The sequence below is a fragment of the Neomonachus schauinslandi genome, chromosome X (genome assembly GCF_002201575.2).
Source record: "Neomonachus schauinslandi chromosome X, ASM220157v2, whole genome shotgun sequence".
Lineage (NCBI taxonomy): Eukaryota > Metazoa > Chordata > Mammalia > Carnivora > Phocidae > Neomonachus > Neomonachus schauinslandi.
In genome coordinates, this window is record NC_058419.1 from 125784398 (window position 1) to 125795970 (window position 11573).

Genomic DNA, 11573 nt, shown 5'->3' on the forward strand with positions numbered 1-11573 from the left:
TGGAGTGGGACCTTATTTGGAAATAGGGTTTTTGCAGTTGTAATTAGTTAAAGATGATGTCATTCTGGATTAAGGTGGCCCTAAATCCAATGACAGGTGTTCTTATAAGGCACATAAGAGGAGAGACACAGACACAGAGGAGGAGCCATGTGAGAATGGAGACAGAGATGGGAGGGACGTGCCACAGGCCCAGGGATGCCAGGAGTCCCCAGAAGCTGGAAGAGGCAGGAAGGACCCTCCCCTGGAGCCTCTGGAGGGAGCACAGCCCTGCCCCTCCTGGATCTCAGCAACCCACCTGGACCTTAGACTCTGCTCTCCAGAATCCCAGAATCTGTAAGCCTTCTTCCCAATCCTGGAGGCATCTGCCCTGCCCTGTGGACATGGGGAGGGTGACATATTTTCTTGACTTAAAACATGGCTGGGAGGGAGCAATGGTTTGAGTGGTGTGAGCCTTCCCTGCCTTTGTCTCCTGATGCTGGCCGGGAAGTCCAGCTTCCTCCTTTACAGTGTGGGGCATGAACGTGTAGGGGGCTTTCCATTCTCCTGAAATATAGTTCCTCTGAGCTGGTGGCAGCTGTGGTCCCTGAGCTCCCTTCTGTTCCTTTTCTTAGAGGCAGGACTAGGCGTCAGCAGGTGGGTGGGAAGGGGCCAGAAGCTCGGTGACAGAAGTGAGAAAGGCACCCCCAAAACCACAGCCCATCTTGAGGAGAAGCCCATTTGATGCCTAGGTGACATCGGATGTGTAAGACCTCAGAGAGAGAGGGTCACAGAGAGAGCCATCCGGCCACTTAACAAGGGGACACGGTGACAAACAAAGCCACTGACTTAAAGACAGGTGTCTAGAAATTATTTCTACCAGTTTCTTTCTTTTTTTTTTTTTTAAGATTTTATGTATTTATTTGACAGAGAGACACAGCGAGAGAAGGAACACAAGCAGGGGGAGTGGGAGAGGGAGAAGCAGGCTTCCCGCCGAGCAGGGAGCCCGACACGGGGCTCGATCCCAGGATCCTGAGGTCATGACCTGAGCCGAAGGCAGATGCTTAATGGCTGAGCCACCCGGGCACCCCTCGACCACTGTTTCTTAACAAAATGGATGTATTGTCAATATCAGCTTAAGCAGAGTGAGGCATGAAACGGAGAGAATACTTTCTAAAATAAAAGGTCTCCTTTTGCACACGGAAAATCTGATGTTGTTACTTTGGGTCAGCCACAAATAAGAAAGATCCAGGTGGGAAAACATGGGGGAGCTGGGATCCAGCCTTGCCCATACAAGAGTGTTCTACACCATAAGCTATTCCCACAACTGTCAGGTGGTCCAAGGGAAGAGTGTTTTATCAATGTTGTCCCCAAAATTACCTTTGAATGCTCTTATTCCACAAGGTCTAGGATTGATGAGCAAAGACTATAGGAAATGTGGTGGGTCATTGGCATACGGGCTGTACTGAAGCCAGGGGCTTAATGGCTTTGTCTGCTGAGCTTCTTTGCTTTGTAGGCCTACACAGTGACTATTTCCTGTTCTCATCCTCAGCTTCAAAAGCTCCTGCTCTGCCACCCACAGATGGAAAACCAGCCCTGGTTCTCCAGTCGGCAGACACCAGCGTCTCCAACCAGCACCCAGTATCTTGTAGAACCAAGACTGCCCTACGGGAATCCAAGGGGTTCTCTGCTGTGCCTGGGTCATGCATGGTGAGAATCTGGGCTTCAGGAATTTGGTTCTGTGTTGTTTTCTCTCATTTTCAAGAAGGAATAAGCAAAGTGGTGCTGGGAACTTGATTTTTTAGCGACCAATTTACAAGCCAACTCTAGGGCTACTCATTGGAGATGATCCAACCAGCCACCGTTTGACCACCCAATGACAAAATTCTAATTCCTTAGGAGGATGACAGCTTCATTATTAAAATAGTCTTCATATTTGAAGTTTTTTCAGAGTTCCGTGGAACACATTTCTTTTCCTTAGAAAGCCAACAGATTAAAAAGGAGAAATAAATAACAGAACTATTGCAGATAAAGCAGGATTTTAAAAAAATCTGTTGAAAACCAGTAGTGATATAAATGATAACATGCAGGAGAACACATCATTGTGACACATCTGTTGTCACCAATGCTATTCAGCATAGTGTCTGAGGGCTTGGCCAGCACGAAAAAATAAGATGAACAGTAAAGACAAGGGAGAAAACTGCTGTGCTGCACAGATGGTGTGATTGATTGTTTATGCAGAAAAATTCCAGAGAGGAGTGCCTGGTTGGCTCAGTCAGTAGAGCACACAACTGTTGATCTCAAGGTTGTGAGTTCAAGCCCCATGTTGGGCATGGATCCTACTTAAAATATTTTTTAAAAAAAGGAAAAAAATCCCAGACAAACTGTAAGGTAAATTGGCCAACCTGTCTGCTACAAGATCTATATGTAAAAATTAATAATGACTCTTAAAGAAATGATGACACTCTGTCTCAGCTACAACATGACAAAGTAGGAGGAATTAAAAAAGACAACTATTTATTTCTAATTGCACCAAAAGCTATAAATTATCTAGGAAAACATTGAAGAAAAAAAAATGCATGGATTTCATACAGAAAATCATAATAACATACTGAAGAGCATGAAAGAAGATGCAAGTCTATGGAATGTTATACTATACCACTGGATAGGAACACATAATATGAGAAGTTGATGTTTTTTTCTCAATAAATGCACACATTCAATATAATCTCAAAATCCCAACAGGGTTTTTCTTCAATCTTGGCAAGTTGATTCTAAAATTCTCATAGAAGAGTATAGGTCAAGAAAAAGATATGCAAGAACGTGTCTTACTGTTGTAGAGAATTATTTCTCTATCAAGATGCAGAAAAATTAGAAGCCACAATGTAAAGATGAATATATTTGGCTCCACTTTAATATATTTGTTTAAACAAAGACACAGTCAACCATTGAAGAGAAAAATCCAACTAGTAGAAAAGTGTTCTTGCATAGCATACAATGAAGGGTAGCCACACACGTACACACAAAAGAATAATGTAAATTGATACGGAGAAGACCAACACCACAAAAGAAAAACATACGCGAGAACAAATAGGCACATTTTATTTTTTGTGTATTTATTTATTTATTTTATTATGTTTTTAAAATTTAAATTCCCATATATAGTTAACATACAGTGTTATATTGGTTTCAGGTGTAGGATTTAGTGATTCAATCAAATAGGCACATTTTAGAAGACTCACAGAAACGGGCGAAGAACACGAATGGTATGACCCTCAATGCAGAAACAGAAATTTAAATAAGCAGGAGATGCCTTTAGCCATCTGTCAGATGGATGACAAGTCCAAGTCTGATCATATTAACAAGGATGTGGAGCGGGCGTAAGACTCACACTGCTCAGAGTAAGTACGGTTAGACCCCCGCCTTGAAGAGGGATTTGACAATGCCGAAATGATGCCCATCCCGATCAATTCAGCACCCACTTCTGCACATTTATTCCCGAGACTCAGCTATGAACACAGGGAGACATGTCCAAGAGCTCACAGTGGTCTTAATACCAACAATTTTGAAATAACTAAAATGCTGTGGTGTAGACACACTGAGAGGCATGACAGGAGAGCTAACATGAATGAACTACACTTGCCTGGCTGATGAAAATCCAAATATGCTATTTTGCACATACTATTTTCTATAAATGTAATCTCTAGTGAAAAAGTTGCAAAGGCAGACATATATTTGATGTAACATGTGCAAAAGTATTTTAAAACATGCAGTCTATATGTCACTATGGATAAAAACATTTTTCAAACATTTTCACCCACATTTTTATTCACATATAATCCCATATGCAGAAAAATGAACAAATAGTTAAGTGTCCAGTTCCACGAGTTTTTAATCACACTTTTGTGGTCAGTGCCCACCCAGATCAAGACGCAGAATATTAACAGCACCCTAACTTCTGATCACTGTCCCCACCAGCTACTTTTTTCATAATACCCTATTGAGGGAAACAAACTGAGGGTTGCTGAATGGGAGGGAGGTGGGGGAAATGGGCTAACTGGGAGATGGGCATTAAGGAGGGCACAGGTTGTAATGAGCATTGGGTGTTATATAAGACTGATGAATCGCGGACCTCTACCTCAGAAACCAATAATACATTACACGTTAATTAATTGAATTTAAATTTTAAAAATGAAAAAAAAAATACCCTATTGAGGTATAATTCATATGCCACAGCATCCACCCCATTAAAGTGTACAATTCAGAGGTTTTAGTCTATTCACAAAATTGTGCAACCATCACTACTTTTTTTTTTAAGATTTTATTTTTAAGTAATCTCTATGCCCAGCATGGGGCTCAAACTCATGACCCCGAGATCAAGAGTCTCACCAAACTCATGACCCCGAGATCAAGAGTCTCACCCTCCACAGACTGAGCCAGCCAGGCTCCCCACTACTTCCTAATTTTGGAATATTTTATCATTGCCCCCAAAACAAATAACATCAGCAGGTGCTCTGCATCCCCCTGCCCCAGCCCCCAGCAAACACTAATGCACTTCGTATCTCCATGGACTTGCCTGTTCTGCCTGTTTCATACCTACGGGGTCACACGCTATGGGACTTCTTGTGTCTGGCTTCTCTCACTGAGCATCATGTTTTGAAGGCCCGCCCATGGGTAGTAGGTGTCAGAGCTTTGCTCCTTTGAAGGGCTGTGTGCATGGACCACGTTTTATCTTTCCATTCACCTGCTGATGGGCCTTGGGCCCGTTTCTCCCCGTCGGCGGTCATGAATAGTGCTGCTCCTAACATCTGTGTTCAGGTTTTTGTGTGGACATCTGTTTTCATTTCTCTGGGTCTTACGCCTAGCAGTGGGGCTGCTAAGTCATGTGGTGACTGAATGTTTAAAGTCTTTGGCAAACTGCCAGACTATTTTCCAGAGAAACCGGACTATTTTTGCATTCCCACTGGCAGTGCACAAGAGGGTTCCAATTTCTCCACATTCTCGCCAGTGCTTGTTCTTTTCCTGTTTTAAAAAGAAATTATAGCCATCATCGTGAAGGGGTATGTCATTGTGGCTTCAATTTACATTTTCCGAAAGACTAATGATGTTGAGCATCTTTTTTTTTTTTCAATTAAATTTTTATTTAAATTCCAGTTAGTGAACATACAGTGTTATATTAGTTTCCGGTGTACAAGTTAGCCATTCAGCGATTCCACACATTACTCAGTGCTCATCGCGACAGGTGCACTCCCGGATCCCCATTGCCTATTTCGTGCACTGCCCCCACCCACCTCCCCTCTGATAACTAGCAGTTTGTTCTCTGTAGTTAAGAGTCTGTTTCTTGGTTTGACTCTCTCTCTTTTTTCTTTTGCTCCTTTGTTTTGATGAAAAGACTTTTCTGTCCCTGGTGAATGGCCTTGGCACCCTTGTTGAAAATCAACCGGCGATCAGTGGTAAGGTCTATTTCTGGACTCACAGTTCTTTTCCACTGATATATCTACCATCCGTATGCAACAACAATGTTCTCTTGGTGACTGTAGCCCTTGTGGAAAGTTTTGAAATCGGGAAGTGTGAGTCCTAAAACCATGGTTCTTCTTTTCCTTTTTTTTTTTTTTTTTTTAAGATTTTATTTATTTATTTGACTCAGTGAGAGAGACAGCACACGCAGGGGTAATGGCAGGCTTCCCTCTGAGGAGGGAGCCCGATGCGGGGCTCGATCCCAGGACCCTGAGATCACGACCTGAGCCAAAGGCAGACGTTTAACCAACTGAGCCACCCAGGTGCCCCTGTTCTTTTTCAAGACTGTCTTGGCTGCCCTCGATCCCTTGCATTTCCATATGAATTTTAGGATCAGCTTGTGAATTTCTGCAAAAAGAGGAGGCAGTTGAGATTTTGGTAGGCATTGTGCTGAATCTGAAGACCAATCTCAAGATTTGGGAGGTGCTGCCATGTTAACAGAGCTAAGGCATCCAATCAAACACACGGCATCTTTTTATTTACTTCAGTCTTCAGCAATGTCTGGTACTTTTCAGGGTACTCATCTTGCACTCCCTTCATTAAACTGTCCCTGCATATTGGGTTCTTTTTGATGCTATTGTAAATGAACTTTTTAAAAATTAATTTCATTTTTGGGTTGCAAGCATGTGCTTGTGCATGGATCTTGTGTCTTGGAACCACGTTGAATCCATTTATCAGTTTTAATCATTTGCTTAGTGCATTCCTGAAGATTTTCGTTTTTTTTTTTTTAAAGATTTTATTTATTTATTTATTAGAGAGCGAGCGAGAGAGAAACAGCATGAGAGAGGAGAGGGTCAGAGGGAGAAGCAGGCTCCCCGCTGAGCCGGGAGCCCCATGTGGGACTCGATCCCAGGACCCTGGGATCATGACCTGAGCCGAAGGCAGTCGCTTAACCAACTGAGCCACCAAGGCACCCGAAGATTTTCTATATATAAGTCATTTACAATTGGATTTAGTTTTACTTCCTTCTGACCTATATGCTTAATTTCTTTTTTTTTTAGTTTTGCCTAATTGCCCATGCTAGAACCTTCCACTACAGAGTATGAGCTGAGCTACAGATGCCATTTACGAGGATGAGGAAGGTCCCCTCTACTTGTAGTTTGTTGACTGCATTCACCCCAGACAAAAGGGTTGGGTTTGCATTCACTGTTCCCCCTGCCTGCAGGGACCTCACTCAGCTCCATTGGGTCTTTTTAATGAGGCCAACATTCACAACCCTGCTGAATCCACAGCCCCGTCTTTGTCCTGACGCCCTGCACCTACTCATTTCCCCACAGCTTGTATACAACATCATCTTGCACATAATTCAATTTTGAAAACTTTATTGCATTCCTGATTAGATATCTGGCTGACCACACCAGGGAACCTGAGCTGTAGCTACAGCAGCTAGAGTGTGGGTAGCATGTGATACCCAGGACCCATTTGCAGAATGAAGAAACACAAAGAATGAATGAATGAATGTGTGAATTAATGGTTGCAATAGGACAATTTACCAACAGTTGAGAAATTCAAGTAGGGGCGTTTGCATGACATTTGCACTATTTTCCATATCATTTTGCATATTTGAAAACTTACATGTAAGTTAAAAAGAATGAAACATTAACTTTCCTTTTTCCCTGATGAGAAAAAGTCTATGTGTTTCTGTGTGTGTCCCATTGGAAGGAAAACGGGATGCACGTTTCTTTTCGAGGAAGTCCTGATTGGGGCGGGCAGGACCTCCATACATACACCAAATAAAAGGCCACTGAAGAAAGCCAGCAGGAACGTTTAGGAAATGCCAGTGCCCGTAAGATTAATAAGAACACGCTTCAGCGCACCTTGAATTCTTTTGAAAGAGCAGCTCTCCTGGTGCGGCATCCCTGAAAGCAGGGATATTCATGCAAATATTGAAAAGTGAGGTGTCCACGTTGTGACAGTGTTGGCTGAGGTAAGTGGTAATAGCAGTGCCCCTGACATCAGTGGCTAAATAGGGAAGTGGGGCCCATCCCTGGGCGTGCAGCCTACAAAACGCAGCGAAGACTGACCGAGGGCATGCCATGCTCTGCCCTCAGATCTTATGTCATCCCCTGTCTCTCTCCCCACACAGTTTGCACAGAGCTACTCCATGGAAAGTCTCTGGAGAACAATGACACATTGGGCTTCCCCTGAACAAACACAGCTGTGGAGTATTTGTTGTGGAAACGTGCACATCCACCCCTTCCTTCTATCCATCCATCCATCCATCATATCTATCTATCTATCTATCTATCTATCATCTCTCTCTCTCTCTCATCCATCTATCTATCATGTATCTATCCATCTAGTCATCCATCATATCTATCCATCCATCATATCTATCTATCCATCCATCTATGCCTATATCCATCCATCCTCCATCCATCCTTCCATCCATCCATCCATTTATCCATTCTTTTATCTATCCATCCATCTAGCCATCCATCCAACCATCCATCTGTCCATCTGATCGATTGATCTATCTATCTATCTATCTATCTATCTATCTATCTATCTATCTATCTAGCCATTTAGCCATCCATCCATCCATCATATCTATCTCTCCATCCATCCATCCATCCATCCATCCATCCATCCATCCATCCATCCATCATATCCATCCATCATATCTATCATCTATCTATTATCTATCTATCTATCTATCTATCTATCTATCTATCTATCTATCTATCCATCCATCTACTAAACCATCATCTCTCTATTTTTCTGTCTATGGCAGTGTTTCAAAACTGGGGATGATTTTTCCGCTTAGGGGACATTGGATAATGTCTGGAACATTTTTGGTTGTCTGGATTGGGAACGGGATGCCACTGACAACTGGGGGTGGAGACCAGGGAGCAGGGATGTTGCCCAACATCCTGCAGTGCCCAGGACATCCCACAGAGAGTCATCCAAACACAGATGTCCATGGTGCAGAGGCTGAGACCTGCTCTGGGTGCTTGGTGATACTCGCTTGCCCGTTCTGTCCCCACAGGCTCCCTTCCCCTCCCCATGGTCACTCGGACCCTCCCTCCCAATGTGTCCTTCTAGATAAGAAAGGGGGGCTGTTCTTGTCACTCTTCCAGAGCAGAGGTGAGGTGAGCAGCTCCTCAGAAGCAGGACCTCAGCAAGCTTTCTGCAGTGTATAGCTCTGGCTACTTGTAACCTCTCTCTCGGTCCCCACAAATAGATGCAGATAGACACATGTTTCCAAATAGCCTCAGGCAGGATTTCTCAACTTCCTGACTGCCAGTGTGTGAGCAAGTGAGCAAGTGAGCCTCTGCACTTCCTGGACAGGCAAGCAGCAGCCCCATCTCCTCGGGGTCAGGGAGCACTGGGTTCAGGGTTATCTTCAGGGGAACAAGAGTGCCAGGTTGGATTTCCAGTCGCTGCTCCTGTGCCTGACGGATTCCTCATCCCTCATCTCAAGCTGAGGCTCCCCCAACCCCTGGAAGCTGGAGGCAGGGACAGAGTTTCAGTCTCCAAAAGTGTGCAGAGCAGAGCCTGCACCTCATTGGCCTCTTTCTTGCAAAGGAAGATATGCCACCTTGCTCAGTACTTCCAGGGTGGACATGAATGTGTCCCCCAGAGTCACCTGTGGAAGCCTGACCCCCAAGGGGATCACTAGACAAGGGGCCTTTGGGAGGAGATTAGGTGTAGATGAGATCAGGTTGGTGGGGTCCCCATGGTGGGATTCATGTCCTGGTGAGTAGGGGTTTCAAGGAAATATCAGAGCCACATTCTGCTCTTTGATGAATACACACACATGCTGCCAAATATACTTTTATATCTTATAGACATTACATTTATATTATGTTATGAATATTACATATATATTCATGCAATATATATATAACATGGATGTTATTACAGTGCATACTGTATATTTTATATATTATATATATAATTTATATATATAATTCATACATACTATACATAATTTACTTTTATGTAATACTTTTTGTTTTATGTAATGCATATATTATATTTTATATTTATTGCACATATGTATTATATAATGTATACTTTTATGTAATAGATGTATCACACTTTATATATTACACATATTAATATATATTTATATTATATAATGTATACTTTCCTGTAATAGATATATTACACTTTATGTATTTCCTGTATTTATCTTTATATTATGTATAATACATACTTTAATGCAATACATATATTACATTTTCTGTATATTTATATTACAAAATACATACTTTTATGTAGCAGTTATATTTATATTTATATAAATATATATATTTATATTACATAATTTATATTACAAAATATATATTTATATTACAAAAATATTTATATTACAAAATACATACTTTTATGTAGCAGTTATATTATATTTAATATACTACATGTATTTTTATCATATATAAATATACTTTTATGTAATATATATTACATTTTATATATTACATACACATATATACTCATATATATGAATACATAATAGAAAACATAGGCTTTTATGTAATATTTGCTATGTAATTTATATTATATTTTATATATAACAAATATCATGTCTTATATATTATGCACAACTTGTATAATGTATAAGCTTGTATGCAATATATGATCTATTATATATTCATGTATTTAAAATGTCATATATACTTCTGTATATTATATTTTATATATTACATATATGTATATATAATATATGTAATATATATTACATTTTATATATCACATACATATATATTCACATATGTTTATGTAATAGAAAATACACTTCAATATTCATTGTATATAATATATATTTTATATGTCACATATATTATGTATTACATATTATGTGTATATTATATAAATATATACTTTTAAACAATATGCATTTATATATTTATTTAATCAATCATATATACTTTTATATACTATCTTTCATGTATTACATATGTGTATATATTTTATGTAATATGTAGTATATTATATTTTATATTTAAAACCCCAAACTTAAGTATAATTAGAGTCAGATCTTAGTGACTTTGGTCAGTTGAATCCTTTAAGGAATCACTGCACATCAAGTCTCTATTTTAGACCCTCCCAAGTACACAAATGGCAGGGTTTTTTTTTAAGATTTTATTTATTTATTTAACAGAGAGAGCGAGCACAAGCAGGGGGAGCGGCAGAGGAAGAAGCACGCTTCCTGCTGAGCAGGGAGCCTGACGCGGGGCTCGATCCCAGGACCCTGGGATCATGACCTGAGCCGAAGGCAGACGCTTAACCGACTGAGCCCCCCAGGTGCCCCACCCATGGCAGTTTTAGCGACTAATTAATCATGGAGCCCATGATTAATTGATTGATTGAATCTGCTTGGATAAAATGCTTCCACATGTGTTTGTTTGTTTTTTTAACTTTTTTTTTGCCATGAAATTTGTAACTCTAACAAGGGCAGGGCTCAAACGTTTCACAAGAGTTTATCTTGAGCAGCTGTGCCTCAGTTCCTGCCCTGGATGTGATTTTGACACCCTTGTTACTCAGAAGAAGATACTCTGGCTTCTAAGTCATCATCCGTTGCTCATGGGGCTTCTTCTGACGTCCCCCCATGGGCGGAGGAAGATAAGTCCTCGGGCAGATTGCATTTTGATTTCTCAGCACCTCTCCTTTGGCTGAGCCGGGTCTCAGACTTAGGCGGTGCACACAGAGGGGTCTTGCAGGAAGGCTCCCAAGGCTCTCAGCAGCCATCCGAAACCCTTCCTTGCTTCTGATGGGCTTTCTAGCCCATCAGCCTGGGAGAGTCTGCACCGACTTTGATGCTTCCAGCAATTTCACCTCCTGCACCTGTGTCCTCGGGCTCTCTCCACCGAGTACCCCTTCCCTCTTCAGTGTCTTTGTCTGTTGATCTGGAAAGGACAGTCCTGCAAAGTGTTTTCTGGACCTGAGGAGAGCCACGTCGCCCCTGGTGCATTTAGCACCCAGAGAACCCCATTCTTCCCTTAGACATCCCTTTTCCCACTAGCCTGGGGGATCCTGGCAAGCTGGGTCTCCATTGCCTTTGTATCCACAGAGCCCAGCAAACGGCCCAAGGTGATGCTCCATGCTTCTGGAGGGCCCAGCAAGTGTCCCAA